The sequence below is a fragment of the Schistocerca piceifrons genome, chromosome 4 (genome assembly GCF_021461385.2).
Source record: "Schistocerca piceifrons isolate TAMUIC-IGC-003096 chromosome 4, iqSchPice1.1, whole genome shotgun sequence".
NCBI lineage: Eukaryota > Metazoa > Arthropoda > Insecta > Orthoptera > Acrididae > Schistocerca > Schistocerca piceifrons.
The window spans coordinates 501,889,932-501,909,704 of NC_060141.1; the positions used below are offsets into that span (position 1 = coordinate 501,889,932).

General features: G+C 45.9%; 1 protein-coding gene across 1 annotated transcript in view; it reads left to right on the forward strand.

Annotated features, from left to right (window-relative positions):
• Window positions 1-19,773, forward strand: part of LOC124795948 (multiple PDZ domain protein) — a 1,551,599-nt gene that overhangs the window by 1,180,502 nt on the left and 351,324 nt on the right. The gene's annotated exons all lie outside the window — the stretch shown is intronic.

The window sequence follows — 19,773 nt, forward strand, 5'->3', positions numbered from 1 at the left end:
ACATTTTTAAAATTAAAACCTCTGTCCTAGTGTAGTAGGTTTTCCTGCATTATTATTTAGATAGGTTCCTTAACTATGCTCTCCTAGAAACTTAGAGTTTGTAGCACGATGCTCATGTCGTTGTATTTCATTTCGAGATTGTACTCAAATGGTTCAAATGGCTCTGAGCACTATGGAACTCAACTGCTGAGGTCATAAGTCCCCTAGAACTTAGAACTAGTTAAACCTAACTAACCTAAGGACATCACAAACATCCATGCCCGAGGCAGGATTCGAACCTGCGACCGTAGCGGTCTTGCGGTTCCAGACTGCAGCGCCTTTAACCGCACGGCCACTTCGGCCGGCAGATTATACTCGAGGCAGTGTTGAGTCCCAGGTGCTTGTTTCAGTCGAGTGTGCGTTTAATGTTCCTTAAAACTCTCATCGACTATTGTGATAGTTTCCCTTACATAAGAAATATCATATTCGCATAGAATGCAGTACACACCCGTCTTTATCGTTTCAAAGAAGATTATCCGTTTTCGTTGACCGGAACAAAATACACTGAATGCTGTGTCCACGTAGCACTCTACCTATCTTCCCGGAGGTCGGGCCAGCATAAAACACGTTAACGATATTTTGCTGCTTTTTCTCTGTCTCAGTGTCGATCTCTTCCTCAGCTGTTCTTAATTGTGTTTGGAATGCCCGCTTAGTTTTCGTTGTGAGTAGGCTACCCATTCATTCGGAACACTGTTCGTATGCGCTGTAATTTTTCGGTGAGGCTCTCCTTGTCTGACAGTGTTAGAGTTCTACGGATTAGTCTCTATCACGGTATTTGTTTCGCTTAGTAGGCAGATATGCTGACCGTTACACCACTGCGGCACTGAGGTCGACATAGCTGCACGAACTACCCAAGTCGAATTCCCTCCCCAACACAAACTCCGATTCATATCTCCAGCTTATTTTCCCCTTACATTGTCACTAGTAAGCAAGAAAACCTTGGTTCGAGTCTCGGCCACGGCACAAATTTTAATTCACTTCTTCAGTTTCCAATATTATCGTAGATAAAGGTGAGACTTAAATGTCTCAGGGAAAATTTGTTTATAAGAGCTACGTTACTTGTTAGCGCCACATCGTGCGAAGGTTACTTTCGACCTTAAGTTTTGCACACAAACGTATACATGAAAATATAAATGATACCGCTAAAAGATATTTGGGGACGTCTTGACAGACAGCTCCCCCCCCCCCCCCCTAATTCCTCCCCCTGAATTCGCAACTGGCACTTATTTTATCATAAACTGAAACACAACGTATGTGTTGCCTATTAAGATAATGCAGAACGAAAACATTCACAGCTAAATTAAAATTAATTAAATTTCATCATAACTTATTTTCAGGCACGCAGTCCAAAAAGAGCTGCAATATCCAGCTGATGGTTGTTTCGCAATTCATTTGCATAAACATTTTCCCGTCACAAATTCTCCTAACAAAAAATGAAAACATGGCGCACTGTGTCAGATATGGCTAGCGCGGTGGCCGAAGCCCGTGACAGATTGATATGCTTGGCTTCAGGGCAAGCTGGCATGTCACGTGCTCGATGTCGATGAATTCTACAGCATACGCGCAGCGCATTCCTCGCCGTTCTGTGGAGTTTCGGCATATTATCCTGTTGCGCTGGATATATAATGTAGAAGCAGAAGGCTATTCATGCAACGCAGATTTGCTTTGCAGCAAACACATCGTCCAACAAAGATTTTCTTTATAGGACTTTTACTCGCCAAACACGGGGATTCCAGTTATAACTTTACTTGTCTGGTAAAACTATGGCTTGCATGTGAACACAGAACCCCTAATTAGTAGAATTGTCTGAAAACATCAACAGAAGGGCGCTCTGTTCGATTAATTTGTGCTTGGGCCAAAGGATGTTCGGTTTTTACTCAAACCTTAACAGAATCGTTTATCTAAATCGTTAGCTATCTTTTTTCATGGTGGTGTGTCAGAGGAGAGGAAGAGGGGGGGGAGGTCAAGAGCGGACGAGGCTGCAGAATGGAAATCACAGAATACTGACTTGTTAGGTCGTCATGAATTTTTTTTCTGCTACTAGTATTCGCTCTACCTCTGGTTGATGTTAAGTGCCGGAGCACTCTAGTCTGAAATACAGTGCCTGTCAATAAAGGACCCCTCTCGAAAGGTAACAGAGGAATCGACAACTTCATCTGCTCTATACAGCTCACGAATTATTAACGACAGTGTGTCCGGCCCCGGTAGCTGAGTGGTCAGCGTGACGGAATGTCAGTCCTAAGGTCCCGGGTTCGATTCCCGCCTGGGTCGGAGATTTTCTCCGCCCAGGGACTGGGTGTTGTGTTGTCCTAATCATCATCATTTCATCACCATCGACCCGCAGGTCGTCGAAGTGGCGTCAACTTGAAAGACCTGCACCAGGCGAACGGTCTACCCGACGGGAGGCCCTAGCCACACGACATTTCATTTCATTTCAACGACAGTGTGTCCAAAAGACAGCTCATCGAGACTGGAATCAATTTGGTGAACTTTATTATAACCACTAATCGAACCGATTCCTCCTGGGTCGCCGGCCGCGGTGGTCTAGCGGTTCAGGCGCTCAGTCCGGAACCGCGGGACTGCTACGGTCGCAGGTTCGAATCCTGCCTCGGGCATGGATGTGTGTGATGTCCTTAGGTTAGTTAGGTTTAAGTAGTTCTAAGTTCTAGGGGACTGATGACCACAGATGTTAAGTCCCATAGTGCCCAGAGCCATTTGAACTATTTGAACCTCCTGGGTCAAGTTCCATCGCAACGTTGCGATTTGCCGTGTTTGGCCACATGAGACTTTTTCAGTTTACAGTGATCTATTCTTGGACAGTTTGGTATCATCTATAGGAACAGAATAGTAATGCCATCGCTTTATGCAAAGCGCAACGGAGTAGTCATTGCTAATGAAATTATACAAGACCCTAAAATCGGGAAAGCTACAAGGCAGTGTTGCTCGTTGTTATCGCTGATACTTAATTTGTTTCCAGAAGAGGCAATTAGGGAAGTGAGAGTATCTTGGCAACAGAACAGTCACGGCAAGAATGACGTAGGCGTATGGGTGCTTAATGGTTCAAATGTCTCTGAGCACTATGGGACTCAACTTCTGAGGTCATCAGTCCCCTAGAACTTAGAACTACTTAAACCTAATTAACCTAAGGACAGCACACACATCCATGCCCGAGGCAGGGTTCGAACCTGCGACCGTAGCGGTCGCGCGGTTCCAGACTGTAGCGCCTAGAACCGCTCGGCCACTCCCGCCGGCGGGTGCTTAATGAAATAAGTGTGTTATAGTTGGTGATGTAACCATTAATATGTGTACTCGTTAAGTGGCTAAATGAACTGTTACAAGAGAATTTTGAAGCTTGCTATCTCGGAAGTAGATTACATAAGGAAGAAAATGCGAGAAAGACGTAGTAACAAGGACTACAAAAGACAAAATGGCTTGCTTTAAAAAGAAACAGCTGTTAACATTCAAAAATATTAACCTTGAGACCAGAAAAATTCATGAAATTTAGTGTTTCGAGCACAGCACTGTGTGGATGCATGACGTGGAAACTGTGGAAGGCAGAAGTGAGGAATGAGAAACGCGTGAAATTTTCACATCTGTACGTGTAGGAAACTGCTGAAGATCAGATTCATAGGTAAAGTAAGGAATAAAGGCGTCCTTCAAAGAGTAAAAAAAAATTGATAGTTAAGTTAGTCAGTTGTTTACTCATCCATAAATCATTTACAGAATGGTACCAAGTATGTCATCTTAATTGAAAAAGTATGTCATCTTGATTGAAAAAGGAAACATTTTCGTAATTAACCAGTTCGCGCATACAGTATGTTATCTTACTAGATTAACATGTTTTGTTGTACATTTTGATATTTGCGTACCGGGTATCTTACAAACTTTGCAAACAACTTAACAATTACTCTCAGAAAAATACTTTTTCATAATTCAGTTGTATCCAATCACTGGTCACTACCCATATAGTACGCAAACACGCTCCATAGTATATACACTACAGCACCCAAACAAACAAATCTCTCTCTCTCTCTCTCTCTCTCTCTCTCTCTCTCTCTCTTTCGGCTGGCTTCAGCACCTTGACGATACTTCTGTAGAATTCTTCGTGTTGTCCACTGGGCCTGTCTGAAAAAAAGCTGATGCATTATTTCACCACAATGAATGGGATGCTCAACCCAAAGAAATGGAAAGAAGTCAGAATTATCCGTCACAGATCTTTGGTATAATTTTTACCATAAGATTCATTAAAGTATTACAGTTTACTGTAGAGTAGCAGTTGTTTATTGCTAAATAATGTTAATTTTTATCTTTTCCTTCTCTGTGTTATCTCACTAATCCTCGACAGTATAATATGAATTATTTAAGAAGTTTGATTTATCTGACTTTTTAAACATTTGAGCTCTAGTTACGTCTTAACTGTACTTGGGCAGCTTGTTGTAAAAGTTTATTTCCCTGTAAATAACTCTGGCTTCATTTTTGTTTGTTTACTCTTGGTAAATGTAATTTATACTGGATCGTGTTCCACAACGATGAATGCTGGTGTTTGTGAGATAATTGCCGATGTTCTTTTTGGTGTGCGTAACTGAATAGTAGATATACCCATGTTGTGTACTAAGTACACCGTGCTGTGCAAACAGATCTTTACAGGGAATTCGTTTACTGTTTTTAGTCAATATCCTAATGCCTTTTTATTTAGTTTTAAGTCGGTATCCAAGAACATAATAAAAAATTAGATAGAACTGTTGGGTATTTATTACGAAGTGAGAGTCTCTGAAAACTGTACTTTAAGGGATGATAAAGGGGAAGAATCGAATGGGGAGGCCTAAATAAGAATAAGAAACGCAGGTCGTTGATGAAATGAAATGAAATGAAATGTCGTGTGGCTAGGGCCTCCCGTCGGGTAGACCAGTCGCCCGGTGCAGGTCTTTCAAGTTGACGCCACTTTTTTTTTTATTTCCTATGTAGCCTAAAAACAAAAACAAAGCTAGTGCCACCGCCACTTTCATCCTAAAGCTAACTAGGACGGCCGATCGTCACCACTTCAGGTTCCGCCAACGAACAAAAATTAAATATGCCTCTGAACTTTGTATAAAAAAATAAAGGAGAAAGGAAAGGGTACAATACTTTATTATATTTTATTTGTTGTTCATTTTGTTCTTATTTTGTTCTTGTTTATTTATTTGGATTCGAACGCAGGTCTCCTGCCCACTTTTTTCTTTAATCTTTTTTTTATTTATATAGATATCAATGTGCGAACAGTCATAGTTAATCAAGCCTGGAAAACTAAAACAGAATGAAGACGCCATCGAAGATATGAAACATAAATAACATGAAAAGAAAGCTACCACGTCGTAGTGAGGCTTCCCAGCGACTGCGCCCACTGATAAAGATTGTTCAATATATGCTCGTTTGCAGTTCGTTCTGACCTCATCTGCCACTGGCTGGAACATTCCAGCTGCACGGCGGGCTGTGAAAGACACTCCATAGGTAGTTTGCGAAGCACTGTCGATATCTGGTAGGCCCGGAAATAGCATGGTGTCTTTCTTGCAAATAGAGCCAGAAGTCAAGGAAATTCTTGTGTCCGTCACGACAGAGGTAATGGACTGCATGTCCACGTATCCAGGTGACAGAGTTGGTTCGAGTCTTGGGGTAAAATGTCTCATCCGGAAACAATAACGTGCGTGCAGATATATGCTCAGGCCTAACTCGCAAGAGATAAGCCAGCATCTGCCGCACTAGGTGCCAAACCGGTTCCGCCTCTCCACAGCTGAGGCGGTGCTCGTCAGAATCTACTGTATTACAACCCACACAATTGGGAGATTCTGCCATGTGGATATTGTAGAGACGTTCTTGCGTCACCAGCTTCCCATTAACGACTACGTACCATTGGGAAACAACATCGGAATCAAGCATGGCATCGTGTACAGTCTTCCACACCACGCGCCACCGTACGTCAGGATATTTTAGTTCGACCACATTTAGGGGGCGGCGTTGCAGCATGTCATGATACAGGCGTCGAGTTGTGGCCATTTGTGGTGTCGTGAGCGCGACACTGCAATAACTTTGTTCTAAATAGAAACGTCCTATATAAAAGAGGGGCGCTGGGATGACCTGTAGTGGCACCGGCGCTCTTAGTGAAGCAGGTCGTAGCGCCGTCAGAAGCAGACTCGTGAGGCTCATAGGACAACGGCGCAGCAGACATAAATGTGAGCTAACATAGAGGGCAATGGCCCTATCATGGACGTTAACTAGGCCGAGACCACCTTTTTCCTTGGGGAGGGTAAGAGATACGTATCTGATCATCAGTAACATACCAGCGGTGACGAAGTATCCCAGCGCTGCCATAATGCTACGAGCCAAGGGCTTCGGAATGGGTAGCGTTTGGGCGACATGCGGTATGCGGGATGCAAGGTAGACATTGGCATAATACGCCCGCTGAACGATGTTGAGGGATCGCAAGCGCTGATTTGCAATTCCGGTCCTAATTTGGTTAAGAAGGCATCGATAATTGAGCGTCGTCGCGCGTCGCATGTCGTTTATGAAATCTAAGCCCAAGCAGCGTACAGTATCACTGAAGCGTAAGGGGGCAATGTGTTCCTGCGGTAGCCCAATCCCGATGCTCAAGGCGACGGACTTGTCAACGTTGATTTGGCTACCAGAAGCTGTACCGTAGGTTGCAACCCAGTCCAGAGCCGCGGCCATGTCGTCAGCTCCACGTATGACGATCATCAAATCATCCGCATATGCGGTGCAACGATAGATGGAGCCGCCGAACTGTATTCCAGTGAGCCTGTCTCGGAGACCACACAACAAAGGTTCTAAGGCCAATGCAAATAACAATGTTGATAATGGACATCCCTGTCGTACTGATCGGCGGATCGGCATGGGTGCCGTCAGTCTTCCATTAACAAGAACTCGAGAAGTTGCACCATGTAGTAGGCGTGTCAACATTGTGATAAAGGGGTCGGGGTATACCAAGCGCCGTAGAACGGCCGTGAGGAAAGTGTGGCCCACACGGTCAAAAGCCTGGCTAAAGTGGATAGACGCGAGGGCTGCCGACAAACGTCTCACCCGTGCAAGGGAGATGAGACCTCTGTAACGACATAACGCAGTTCTGATGTTGTTGGGTCCCCCCAAGGACGTCTGATCGCCGGACAAGACGTGCAATAGTGTGCCGCGAATACGTTCTCATAGCAGCCTCGAAAAGATCTTGAAGTCGCTGTTCAATAACGTTAAGGGACGATAATCGCGGACATGATTGCGTCCCTTCGGCTTATGGATGGGGACAATCAGACCTTCCAAGAATGGTGCAGGCAATGTTATACCCGGGGACATCAATTCCTGGCAAATTTCAATCAAACACGGTAGCAACAGTTGTTTAAAGGCTCGATAGAACTCTAATGGTAATCCATCGATTCCTGGTGATGTATGGGGAGCACCTTTACCAATGGCGTCGAGCACTTCCTCTGCTGTCACTTCTCCCAGTAAAGTCGGGACCATGTCTGGCGGAACTGTACCGTGGACATGTACTGAAACGGTGTCTACCGCCGCCATATCAGGGAGCACTGCTGAATAAAGTTGAGCGTAATGCCAGTAGAAGGTTTCTGCTATATCTGCTTGTTCTACCACGTGTCGACCGTCGTCCGTTATCATGTCGGTTACCAGTGCCCTACGGCGCCTCCTGCGTTCTAGGAGCACGTGGTGCATAGATGGCCTTTCTGATTGTATCATGTCTGGAGCACGCGACCGTATAACAGCGCCTTGTAAATGATGGCGTTCTAAGGAGACGAGCTGCGCTTTCGCGCGATTTACTATGATCTGCCTGTCAGGTGAGGGCTCCATAGCAAGACATTCCCGTAGGGCGGTGTAATAAAAGTTTTCCGTGCTCCTCCTCCATGCCGCTGCTTCCCGGCCGTAAGCCATGAAGGTGCGCCTAAGAGCAGGCTTCGCACATTCAATCCACCAACTGAGGGTCGATCGGTAACGACCACGACGCTGTAAGGACGCGTTCCACGACTCTTCGACTGCACCTTTACATTCCGGCTCGTCCAGATGGGCGACGTTCAGTTTCCAGGGGGGCCTACTGCGCCACACACGTGCAGGTTGGAGGGCAATGGTGCAAATATAGACTGTGTGGTCGGTGAATGCAGTGGGCCAGAGCTCTGCTCCTCTCGTCGAAAGGGTGCTTGTGACTTAAATCCTGTCTAACCGACTAGATGAATGGCTTGTATAATGGGTGTAACCAGGAGCTGGGCCATGGATGTGGCGCCACGTGTCAATCAGGTGGAGGTCACGCACTAGCATTTCCAATTCCGCACGCGGAACGTGATGTGGCTGCTGATCAGACGGAGATAATGTACAGTTAAAATCTCCTCCGATCACCATATCGTCTATGCGGCCCATAAATAGACGCGTAATATCTTCCGAAAAAAAGCGGGCCCGATCTCTCCGTCTCCCTGATCCTGAAGGGGCATATACATTGATGAGTCGTACATCGTTGACAGTTACTGCCATGGCTCTTGCACTCGGTAAGTACAGTACGTCCGTAGCCGCCAAGCCGTCCTGTAGCAGAACAGCCACACCACAATCGGTAGAAGAGGCGTGGGAGATGTGAGTGGTATATCCGTAGAAGTCAGGGAAACTAGCGACACATAGTTCCTGTAAGAGGGCCACGTCGATGTCCGCCGCATCAAGCATGCGTTGTAGCATTGTCAGTTTGTATGGTGCCCTTATCGCGTTGATAGTGACTGTGGCAAGGCGAAGGGTGTGCTGCCTAGCCTCTTCACCTAGGATAGACTCCATGGCAATCAAAGCTAACCGCAAGAGATGCCGGACCCACCAAATCCGTTACAAATTATGGGTCTTTCACACTAGGAGTGGCATCCCCAATGCCGCCCCTCCCCTGTCACCCGTGCTCTCTTCAGGAAGTTCCTCAACATCGTCCGACCTCAGTGGGTGCAACACGTTGCTGTGTAGCTGATCGGCACCTAAATCTCTCTCACGTACGTCGTCTTTGGTAGAGATAGACGGAGCGCCATCCATCGACGCGACCTGCCGCGTTTGTGGTGCAAGAAGTAACTGGGCACTTGTAGTATGGGCAAGTGAACCGTCTACACCACTTAGATCCTCAGCAGGCGCAGCATCCATGCCGTCTGATGAGATGTCACCTTCTTGACCGGCCGTGTGTAGGAGGCAATCGTCAGAAGGGGTCCGCCGACGTCGCTTGCGTCGTCGAGGCGAACGTTGCTTTCGAATGTGGACATCCGTATCCGAATGTGGGAGGCAATCCAGCGTCGTATCACCTTCCGCTAGGAAAGCCGCGGTCGGGACAATGTTCGCGTCCACGTCCATCGCGTTCGGAATGTTGTGTTGCGTCTGGAGTCCGTGGGACTGTAGCTGCTGTTGTTGCTGTGGAGGGGGCGACGTATGGGTTGGCACTAAAGGTCCTTCCTCTTCCTCCCTTGGTACTTCTGACGTCGATGGATGTGTCTGATCGCCCGTTTCGTCCTCAACTATGGTGCGCATCGTCGTCTGAGCGTACGTGAGGGGCAGGATTGTCGTCCCCGTCGGGGAAACGGAGTCTCCCACTGGTATCTGCGTAATTCTACGTTTTAAGCAGCTCGATCGAACATGGCCTTCCTGCCCACATCCGGAACAGGTACGCGGTTGACCGTCGTACATGATGATTGCACGACAGCCACCGATGTTCAAATAGGACGGCACATGTTTCTTGAGCTCAAGTTTAATTTGGCGCACACCGTTGTAGACCTTGTACGTCGAGAAAGTTTGCCACTTTTCTGCAACGTAGCTGATAACATTGCCATATGGTCGGAAGGCGTCCTTGACAACTTCCTCTGGGACCTCGAAGGGGAGCTCAAAAACCCTTACAGTCCTTAGGCCCATGCCTGCATGATCCACCGTCACTGCACCGATATGCCCGTCAGAATGTTTGGATCTGAGAGAGTTCGAGTATTTAGAAACCACTGTCGCGCAGACCTCTGCACTGGTCATTTTAACATAAACCACGCTCGCCGTTATAGAAAAATGTATTCCGACGACAGTCGCCGGATCTAAACGTAGATCGTCGCGTATGAACTGTTCTATTTCATAGGCTCGAGGACGCGCGTGATCCGGTTGGAAAGTAATTTTGATCGTATCGTGGCGCCATGTGTGTGCCATAGTCGCACCGAACTTGGAACAAATACAACTCGCGCCGCGAGAAGGTAAACACAAGCAAGCGCTCACGTCCTCGCCCCACCGCAGCCGAAAGCAGACTGACAGGTTTCAAAATGGTTCAAATGGCTCTGAGCACTATGGGACTTAACATCTGTGGTCATCAGTCCCCTAGAACTTAGAACTACTTAAACCTAACTAACCTAATGACATCACACACATCCATGCCCGAGGCAGGATTCGAACCTGCGACCGTAGCAGTCGCGCGGTTCCGGACTGCGCGCCTAGAACCGCTAGACCACCGCGGCCGGCCAGACTGACAGGGAATTCGTTTACTATTTTTAGTCAATATCCTAATGCCTTTTTATTTAGTTTTAAGTCGGTATCCAAGACCATAATAAAAAATTAGATAGAACTGTTGGGTATGTATTACGAAGTGAGAGTCTCTGAAAACTGTAGTTTAAGGGATGATAAGGGGGAAGAATTGAATGGGGAGGCCTAAATACGAATAAGAAAACGCAGGTCGTTGATGAAATGAAATGAAATGTCGTGTGGCTAGGGCCTCCCGGGTAGACCAGTCGCCTGTTGCAGGTCTTTCAAGTTGACGCCACTTCGGCGACCTGCGCGTCGATGGGGATGAAATGATGATGATTAGGACAACACAACACCCAGTCCCTGAGCGGAGAAAATTTCCGACCCAGTCGGGAATCGAACCTGGGACCTTAGGATTGACACTCCGTCACGTTGACCACTCAGCTACCGGGGCCGGACAGGTCGTTGATAATGCAGCAGTTATGCTTAAATGAGAACGACAGGACTGGAGGTTGCATCAAACCGAACTTTTAGTTAAGGACAGGAACTAATGAAGTGATGCATGTGGAATGCGTTTAGGATAACACCCAATAATGTGTAGCTTTATAGTGATTATGACGGTTATGAGTGTTTGTGAAATGTAGCCCAGTCTCCGTTTTTATGAATGAATGAAGAACGAAAGGAATTGAGAAGATGGTTACTCCTCCGCCAGATTTACGCTTCTAACCGACAGACTGAGCACATCTCACAGTTAGAGGAGTATTTCGGAACGGGATGGTTCCCAATTTGACCATCTTGAACTACTGACTGACGTCTCTTGGAATATAATTGCTTAAATCTTGACAACAGACATGGCATTATTATCCTATTCTCAAATCTGAATTTATAGCTCTTCACATGGGGCATGGAAGGCACTGGCGTGGTCGATGAAGGCTCGAGAACGATCTGGTTATCTCATTGTACCTGTGCGTCCGCAACGTTCACGAGAGGCAGTTTTCAGCTGTAGGTAGCGTCTCAGAAATGGATATGAATGGATATGTGCGAAATAACTTCGTCAGTCCCTTTTAGCAACTGTTACAGATTGTGCAAATTGTGAATATTGTTGTGAATGTGTCAGTGAATTGAATGGCACGTACCATGTTAAAAAGAAAGATGTAAAAAAATTAATACTTCTCCTCGAAAGTCTGTGTTACACATGTGAACAAGAATACGAATCATACAATGCACCGAGCGAAGTGGCGCATTTTGGAGGACGACGGTTCAAACCAGCATCCTGTCCATCCTGATTTAGGTTTTCCTTGATTTCCCTAAATCACTTCAGGCCAATGCCGGAATGGTTCCTTTGAAAGGGCACGACCGACTTCCTTCCCATCCCTACCTAATCCGATGGGACCGATAACGTCGCTGTTCGGTCTCCACCCTCAAATCAACCAACCAACCATACAATGCAGGCTTTCACGGTCCGTATTTACGTCATTGGTGATATTTTGTTTCATCGGCACTAGGCATGTTTCTCTGCCTAAAGTTTCGTCACCTAATGCTGGAGACATCCTCAAGAGGCTATAAAGACGCAGAAAGCAGTTGCAAGGTTAAAAAAGCCCCGCAAGTTGAACTGTTCATACGTATTCAAGCAACAAGAGACTTGGCACTCTTTGCTTTATTTGGAACTAAGGCTCACAACTTCTCTAAATCCAGTCCTTCTGTTCTGTTAAAGTTGTTTTTGTGCTTTTGAATTTCTGTGGCGTCTATATACATCCAAGCATAGAAATGATTGGATCTTCATAAAAGAAAAGTATCGGAGCTAGGACCTCGCGTCAGGTAGACTGGTCGCCTAGTGCAAATCTTTTTAGTTGACTCCACATCAGCAAGCTGCATGTCGAATTTGGTGATTCCGTGGTTCTTGTGCATGATCCGCTACTGCCGATTTATCCATGTTTCCTAGATGACAGTTGCTCAGTGTTCCTTAAGCCTGCTTCTTTTTGTAGTTCCTGTGCGCACTTGGTCGTAGGTACTGTCCGAGTCGTCATGGCGCCAGATGATGTCACCAGCGTTAGCAGACGAACGTTAGGGAGAAATAAGCCTTGGACAACGGCCTAATGCTTGTAAAACGAAAATCACCAAGGAAACTTCAAAATGATTCGCTGTTGCATAGTGAACTGAGGTGCACGTCGTTATTGAGTCAAACGTCTTGATGTTTGTATTGCGGCTACGTTAGCACTTTCAGCTGCTAATATGCAGTTTCCCGACGTTTTATTATGACAGACTGTACCACACTCGTCCCATTTTTGTAGGTATTTAATGTGTATCTGCAGACAGCACGTTTTATAACTTACAAGATATAATACATGAGCCACCGAATGCGGCAATTTGGCTTTAGGAGTTTACCTTCTCCTCCTATGACGTAAAAAAACGATCTAGAGCCACATTTCACTGCACATTCAGGAAGCCGGAAATGTTCCGTCGTGTTATACTTCACTTTATGGCGATATAGACGTGTCATTATATGCACGTAAGTGTTCCCGGTCCATGTGAATAGTGCTCAAGTCTTATACTACAACTACAAGCAACCAGATGCCGGTCTCTGGTTGATTTTAGGAGTTTTTTGGTTTTACGGCGGACGTAACATTTACACCTGACATTGCTCTTTATGTGGGACAGTGAAATTGCTGTGTCTGGAGTGCATATGAAATGGGCGAGCAAACCGCCTTTCGGATCGGCGGGTGGCAAAGCTTACACTGGAAACTGCGGCGAATCATCGCCCGTTATAACGATACGTATCTAATGCCGTTACTGAGGCGGAGCTCCTGAAATCCTGCTACTTAAGGATTTCAGAAAGTAAGTTACAGATGTCGCCCCACGCGAATATCATTGCGCAACAAGAGTGACGTTTTTTCATAAGACAATACATGTTCCGGGTTTTCTGCAGTGACAGTTCTGATACAGTACGAATAAGAGGTGCACCAAAGTGTGAGATTGGAATGGTGCAGCAAAAACTGGAAACATACACTATAGTTGAAACACGCGGGACGGTATGATTCTTCTGGACAAAGCGTCTAAATTACGCACACTTTCACCTTGAAATTGTGGACCAAATGCAGTGTCGCGTCCAGCCGGTGTGGAATGGTGCCAACAGTTTGATCAAGGCCGCACAGACGCGAATGAGGCTGATCAGGAAGTCCAGGTCTTGCACAATGCCACTGCTATCTTTTCGGTGTGCTGAAAGTATATTGGGCTAAAAGATATATTCCAACGATGAGGACGTTTGCACAGCGGTTTTCGAATGGTGTCGTGACCAAGGAGCAGATTCTTATCGTCGAGGAACCGAACGATTGATAGAACGTTGGACAGTTGTTTGCAGAGAAATTTTTGGCTGCGTTGAAAAGTAGCGCATTGTATCTGTGTCACTTTGCAGTGCATTGCAGCATTCAATAGCAGTTACTTGGCCTACCATAACAGTCTGCAGCTTACTTATTGAAGTCGCCTCGTATTTGTTACCTGGAGCCGGCCGGAGTGGCCGTGCGGTTCTAGGCGCTACAGTCTGGAGCCGAGCGACCGCTACGGTCGCAGGTTCGAATCCTGCCTCGGGCATAAATGTGTGTGATGTCCTTAGGTTAGTTAGGTTTAATTAGTTCTAAGTTCTAGGCGACTGATGACCTCAGAACTTAAGTCGCATAGTGCTCAGAGCCATTTGAACCATTTTGTTACCTGGAACGCATGGCGCATTGTGTCCCAGCAATAACCATCTTCTTGCATACGTTCATAAGGCCATTCTTCGCAATACGATAAGAACAGTAGGATTTATTCACGCACGGAGGCAAAAAAAAGGCCATTCGTGAGGCTGACGTTATTAACCCTTTCAGACTCGAAATATTAAAAATTTATGTTTTGAATTTTCTTGTTTTTATTGGGGTATTAGACATACATTGAGACAGATGAATGTGAGAAACAAGTGTTTCATACATTTATTGAACATATTCGGAGTGGTTTCAAATAGAGCCACTGTGTATGAAATGTCGTTACTTTGGTGATAAGGTAAACTACAGTTCCTTTCTGCAGTTAGGCATAGGACTACTTGACAGATAGCACACTTCCATTTGCTTCTGTGATGATCCTTCTTGGGCTACAGTGTACTCAGTGCCTTGAGGTGTCGTGTATTGGTAGATACTTTGCTTCTTTTGTCTGTTTTTCAACTGGAACAAAAGTTTTACTTTTTTCTGAATGGATCTTTGCTCTCACATTCTGAAGTAATGTAAGATAAACTTGATTTTTTTTTCATTCGAAAATCAAGGTCACTGCCTTCAGCTAACACATCTCCACTTTAACTGCTATTATCAGCCTGACTCGACATTAAAAAAAAAAAATCACTTCCGAGAGACACACCAGAATTTCCTATTCATTTATTCTGCGAGAGTACGTCTTGTGAAAGTCGTAATACAACAATCTGTCACAACTACTCATGTCACCCTTAGAGCCGCAATAATTGTGCAAAAAAGTACATAAATGTAATTATTATTGGAATACAAAGAGTATAAATTAGAACAGGACAGTTTTCTGTACGTAATCAATGCTCAAAATATGCCTTGTAGAGGCAAAGTTCGAAAACAACATACAAAACTAGAACCTACGTTTGCTCGTCTAACTGCCAAGATTCGAAATATACACTCCTGGAAATGGAAAAAAGAACACATTGACACCGGTGTGTCAGACCCACCATACTTGCTCCGGACACTGCGAGAGGGCTGTACAAGCAATGACCACACGCACGGCACAGCGGACACACCAGGAACCGCGGTGTTGGCCGTCGAATGGCGCTAGCTGCGCAGCATTTGTGCACCGCCGCCGTCAGTGTCAGCCAGTTTGCCGTGGCATACGGAGCTCCATCGCAGTCTTTAACACTGGTAGCATGCCGCGACAGCGTGGACGTGAACCATATGTGCAGTTGACGGACTTTGAGCGAGGGCGTATAGTGGGCATGCGGGAGGCCGGGTGGACGTACCGCCGAATTGCTCAACACGTGGAGCGTGAGGTCTCCACAGTACATCGATGTCGTCGCCAGTGGTCGGCGGAAGGTGCACGTGCCCGTCGACCTGGGACCGGACCGCAGCGACGCACGGATGCACGCCAAGACCGTAGGATCCTACGCAGTGCCGTAGGGGACCGCACCGCCACTTCCCAGCAAATTAGGGACACTGTTGCTCCTGGGGTATCGGCGAGGACCATTCGCAACCGTCTCCATGAAGCTGGGCTACGGTCCCGCACACCGTTAGGCCGTCTTCCGCTCACGCCCCAACATCGTGCAGCCCGCCTCCAGTGGTGTCGCGACAGGCGTGAATGGAGGGACGAATGGAGACGTGTCGTCTTCAGCGATGAGAGTCGCTTCTGCCTTGGTGCCAATGATAGTCGTATGCGTGTTTGGCGCCGTGCAGGTGAGCGCCACAATCAGGACTGCATACGACCGAGGCACACAGGGCCAACACCCGGCATCATGGTGTGGGGAGCGATCTCCTACACTGGCCGTACACCACTGGTGATCGTCGAGGGGACACTGAATAGTGCATGGTACATCCAAACCGTCATCGAACCCATCGTTCTACCATTCCTAGACCGGCAAGGGAACTTGCTGTTCCAACAGGACAATGCACGTCCGCATGTATCCCGTGCCACCCAACGTGCTCTAGAAGGTGTAAGTCAACTACCCTGGCCAGCAAGATCTCCGGATCTGTCCCCCATTGAGCATGTTTGGGACTGGATGAAGCGTCGTCTCACGCGGTCTGCACGTCCAGCACGAACGCTGGTCCAACTGAGGCGCCAGGTGGAAATGGCATGGCAAGCCGTTCCACAGGACTACATCCAGCATCTCTACGATCGTCTCCATGGGAGAATAGCAGCCTGCATTGCTGCGAAAGGTGGATATACACTGTACTAGTGCCGACATTGTGCATGCTCTGTTGCCTGTGTCTATGTGCCTGTGGTTCTGTCAGTGTGATCATGTGATGTATCTGACCCCAGGAATGTGTCAATAAAGTTTCCCCTTCCTGGGACAATGAATTCACGGTGTTCTTATTTCAATTTCCAGGAGTGTATGAAGTTTTTCAAGCTGCAGCCGCTACAGGTCAGCATCTACTGGAGATGTAAAGGGTAGCTTCAGCTGTAGCTACTGAGCATATGCCACGAAGTGAGAAAATCCTAGGTGGCTTCAAAGGGAACCACATCGTCTGAAAAGGTTAAATGAATTGTTATATTTATTCAGCACTAGCTTTTTGCCATCGGCTTTGCCTGCATACGCTTATGTCACATATATTACACTATGTATATGTTATTGACTAGCTGCAGTGTTAATTCTCGCGAACTGGTTGACGTATTGAGCAACACAGATCTGAGAGAAACTGCGTTTCCTACATTTAAGGTACTCCAAGCCAACTCAGTACAGGAGAGAAATACCTACAGGTGGATTTCGAATCTTTTTACGTGTCACCCCTTCTATTGCCACTCCCATACTTGGCGGTTGTAGGGGTATCTTACTGCTTAAGAATTTTTGTACAAATAATAAGTCATTTATTATCCAAATTCGGTTGAAATTATCCAAGCGTTGTTGAGTTATGGATTTATGTCACCCATGTTGACCCCCATCTTCAGCCATAGGGGTGGGTTGCTAGGGGTGTCTTACTGTCATAGTAATTTTATCCAGATAGCAAGTGAAACGTGCGCCGAGTTCAGTAGAAATAATTTCTGGCGTTATAGAGATGAACCATGGACCTTGCCGTTGGTGGGGAGGCTTGCGTGCCTCAGCGATACAGATAGCCGTACCGTAGGTGCAACCACAACGGAGGGGTATCTGTTGAGAGGCCAGACAAACGTGTGGTTCCTGAAGAGGGGCAGCAGCCTTTTCAGTAGTTGCAAGGGCAACAGTCTGGATGATTGACTGATCTGGCCTTGTAACAATAACCAAAACGGCCTTGCTGTGCTGGTACTGCGAACGGCTGAAAGCAAGGGGAAACTACAGCCGTAATTTTTCCCGAGGGCATGCAGCTTTACTGTATGATTACATGATGATGGCGTCCTCTTGGGTAAAATATTCCGGAGGTAAAATAGTCCCCCATTCGTATCTCCGGGCGGGGACTACTCAAGAGGATGTCGTTATCAGGAGAAAGAAAACTGGCGTTCTACGGATCGGAGCGTGGAATGTCAGATCCCTTAATCGGGCAGGTAGGTTAGAAAATTTAAAAAGGGAAATGGATAGGTTGAAGTTAGATATAGTAGGAATTAGTGAAGTTCGGTGGCAGGAGGAACAAGACTTCTGGTCAGGTGACTACAGGGTTATAAACACAAAATCAAATAGGGGTAATGCAGGAGTAGGTTTAATAATGAATAGGAAAATAGGAATGCGGGTAAGCTACTACAAACAGCATAGTGAACGCATTATTGTGGCCAAGATAGATACGAAGCCCACACCTACTACAGTAGTACAAGTTTATATGCCAACTAGCTCTGCAGATGACGAAGAAATTGAAGAAATGTATGATGAAATAAAAGAAATTATTCAGATTGTGAAGGGAGACGAAAATTTAATAGTCATGGGTGACTGGAATTCGAGTGTAGGAAAAGGGAGAGAAGGAAACATAGTAGGTGAATATGGATTGGGGGACAGAAATGAAAGAGGAAGCCGCCTGGTAGAATTTTGCACAGAGCACAACATAGTCATAACTAACACTTGGTTTAAGAATCATGAAAGAAGGTTGTATACATGGAAGAACCCTGGAGATACTAAAAGGTATCAGATAGATCATATAATGGTAAGACAGAGATTTAGGAACCAGGTTTTAAATTGTAAGACATTTCCAGGGGCAGATGTGGACTCTGACCACAATCTATTGGTTATGACCTGTAGATTAAAACTGAAGAAACTGCAAAAAGGTGGGAATTTAAGGAGATGGGACCTGGATAAACTAAAAGAACCAGAGGTTGTACAGAGATTCAGGGAGAGCATAAGGGAGCAGTCGACAGGAATGGGGGAAATAAATACAGTAGAAGAAGAATGGGTAGCTTTGAGGGATGAAGTAGTGAAGGCAGCAGAGGATCAAGTAGGTAAAAAGACGAGGGCTAGTAGAAATCCTTGGGTAACAGAAGAAATATTGAATTTAATTGATGAAAGGAGAAAATATAAAAATGCAGTAAGTGAAACAGGTAAAAAGGAATACAAACGTCTCAAAAATGAGATCGACAGGAAGTGCAAAATGGCTAAGCAGGGATGGCTAGAGGACAAATGTAAGGATGTAGAGGCCTATCTCACTAGGGGTAAGATAGATACCGCCTACAGGAAAATTAGAGAGACCTTTGGAGATAAGAGAACGACTTGTATGAATATCAAGAGCTCAGATGGAAACCCAGTTCTAAGCAAAGAAGGGAAAGCAGAAAGGTGGAAGGAGTATATTGAGGGTCTATACAAGGGCGATGTACTTGAGGACAATATTATTGAAATGGAAGAGGATGTAGATGAAGATGAAATGGGAGATATGATACTGCGTGAAGAGTTTGACAGAGCACTGAAAGACCTGAGTCGAAACAAGGCCCCCGGAGTAGACAATATTCCATTGGAACTACTGACGGCCGTGGGAGACCCAGTCCTGACAAAACTCTACCATCTGGTGAGCAAGATGTATGAAACAGGCGAAATACCCTCAGACTTCAAGAAGAATATAATAATTCCAATCCCAAAGAAAGCAGGTGTTGACAGATGTGAAAATTACCGAACTATCAGCTTAATAAGTCACAGCTGCAAAATACTAACACGAATTCTTTACAGACGAATGGAAAAACTAGTAGAAGCCAACCTCGGGGAAGATCAGTTTGGATTCCGTAGAAACACTGGAACACGTGAGGCAATACTGACCTTACGACTTATCTTAGAAGAAAGATTAAGGAAAGGCAAACCTACGTTTCTAGCATTTGTAGACTTAGAGAAAGCTTTTGACAATGTTGACTGGAACACTCTCTTTCAAATTCTAAAGGTGGCAGGGGTAAAATACAGGGAGCGAAAGGCTATTTACCATTTGTACAGAAACCAGATGGCAGTTACAAGAGTCGAGGGAGATGAAAGGGAAGCAGTGGTTGGGAAGGGAGTAAGACAGGGTTGTAGCCTCTCCCCGATGTTGTTCAATCTGTATATTGAGCAAGCAGTAAAGGAAACAAAAGAAAAATTCGGAGTAGGTATTAAAATTCATGGAGAAGAAGTAAAAACTTTGAGGTTCG